Source organism: Octopus bimaculoides, chromosome 14, assembly GCF_001194135.2.
Source record: "Octopus bimaculoides isolate UCB-OBI-ISO-001 chromosome 14, ASM119413v2, whole genome shotgun sequence".
Classification (NCBI taxonomy): Eukaryota; Metazoa; Mollusca; class Cephalopoda; order Octopoda; family Octopodidae; genus Octopus; species Octopus bimaculoides.
This window is the reverse complement of record NC_068994.1, coordinates 29,905,538-29,908,145: the sequence shown is the minus strand read 5'-3', so window position 1 is coordinate 29,908,145 and position 2,608 is coordinate 29,905,538.

Genomic DNA, 2,608 nt, shown 5'->3' with positions numbered 1-2,608 from the left:
ATATATATATATATACGAGGTCTGATCAAAAAGTATCTGGACTATTGCTATAGTAAGGAAGCTAAAGCATGCAGAGTAAAGCCGCATGGCAAGAATTGAACTGTGCTGTTTATGTGGACAAAGTTTTAAGATTCTAGCTGTGCTTAGAAGGAAGGTGTGTAGCATGTGATCGCCGCATTAACCATGACAGAGAAAATTGTCCTAGCGATACCTGCTCAGAGGCCTGCGCAAAGTTGCAGAAAGTGTATGGAGAGGAGTGTATGAGCCGCACACACGTGTACGAGGGTTTCAGACGTTTCCAAGATGGCCGAAAAAATGTTGATATTGACGAACGTTCTGAGAGACCCGCAACCAGCATAACTAAGAAAAACATCGCAGATGTGCGTGCAGCTGTGAGGAAAAATCGTCGAATCACCATCTGTGAGTTCTCAGAGGATGTGCTGATTAGTTACGGTTCAGTTCAGTTCATTCATTATTATTGTAGATTTGGGTATGAGACGTGTGTCTGCCAAGTTTGTGCCAAAACAGCTTTCAGCTGACCACGAAGAAACTTGGGTTTCAGTTGTACAAGATCTTGATTGTGTCGAGAACAATGAAAACATTTTGAAACCTTTGAGTAGACCTCTAAGCAGGTATCACCAGGCTTTTGGCAAAATTTGATGCAGATTCTTTGCTCAACTTTCTCTGTTATGGTCCATGCAACGATCACACGCTACACACCTTCCTTCCAAGCACTGCTGTAAACAGCGAAAGTGTGCTAGAACGTTAAAACTTACTGCTGTTAAGGTCAATCTTTACCAAGCAGCTTTACTCTGCGTACTTTAGCTTCGTTACTATGACAACAGTCTGGATACTTATTGATCAGACCAGGTACATGTATATATATAATATATACATATACATATATATACATAATTGTGTGTGTGTGTGTGTGTGTATATCATCCTCATCATCATCGTTTTAACGTCGTGACTGCATGGATAAGACGGATTTTAATACGGCAGATTTTCTAAAGCTGGATGTCTTTTTTGTCACCAACGATCATCTAATTCCAAGCAAGGTAACATTTCCTCTTAGCCAGATATGTTTACATTCATTTGCAACAACCACGCGATGTCAAGACAAGGTAGCACAAACACACACAGAGGCTTCTTTCAGTTTCCATCTACCAAATCAACGAACTTACGCAGCCTACCGATACGAAAATTTTCACGCATGCACAGGAAAGATGGCGTCACCTCCCACCAAGAACATTTTCCCCATGCAGCATTAGTTTTGGCAGGAAAAATAAAGTCGGATACTTTTTTAACGCACCTCGTATATATATATATATATATATATATATATATATATATATATATTGATCAAATCTCCTGCGTGTTAACATGGGATCCCTTAGCGGCAATGTAACCTTCATCTGATTAAGGTATCTTTGGCCCGACGAGTAGCTAGCGCATTAACCCTCGTTTGGATAATTACTACTTCCGAGGTTCTGCTGGCTATGAAACATATGTAGCCTGGATTTTATGTACTCCATTCACTAAATTTTGGATTTTTATTCGCTTACAGAGCAACCCCAGCTGCTAACCGTGAACTATGAAATAACTTTTTAGCTCATCGAAATTCGATATGGGAAAAATTTACAACCTTCTTCGCCAATAAGCCATTATTGATCCTGAAAGTTGTTTTTCATACCTTAATACGGCCTGTTCGAAGCTTACTAATTTCCTACACCATGATCTTTGGATCTTACCTTTACAATCATGTGGCTCCTTGCAACAATGTAAACTTTCATTTAATCAAGATATCCTTGGCCTGAAGAGTAGCCTGCGGTATACACCTCGCTTGGATATTTATCACTTCATAGGTGTTCCGCTCGCTATGAAAAATATGTAACCCCGATCTTATCTACTCCATTCCTTACATCTTGTATTCTTATTCGCATACCCGGCAACCCTGGTCGCCTATCATGAAATGTAAAAATAACTTTTTTCGGTTTATCTTGCTTTGATACAAAAATAAAATCCACAACCTTCCGTCTCAATAAACCACTGTTGTCCCAGGAAGTTGTTCTTATATTTACTACGGGTTGTTTCAAACTAACTTTCTTCCTACACTTCGATCCTTGGATCTTATGTATGTATGTATGTATGCATATTAAAGTTAGATAAAGCTGGTTTATATGACTACCTTAGGGTTCACATCCATAAAGGGCTTAGTTTTATGGCGTATCATTAGATCCCAAAACCTGTTGGCTAAAGGCCTCTCTAGTGAGTGGCCACTTGTTAGAGAGATGCCTCTCTAGCGAGTGGTCACTCGCTAAAGAGGCCTTTAGCCAACAGGTTTTGGGATCTAATGATACGCCATAAAACTAAGCCCTTTATGGATGTGAACCCTAAGGTAATCCCATAAACCGACCTTATCTAATTCTAATATATACTGCTCTATAACTTAGAGTGTGCTCCTTTTTTCGGATTTATGTTTATGGACGATACACACACACACACACACACATACATGCTCGTATCCTCATATATCTTGTGTGTGTGCGTTACGTACGCGCATGTATTTGGTGTAGCGGCGGTGGCGGCGGTGGTGGTGGTGGTGG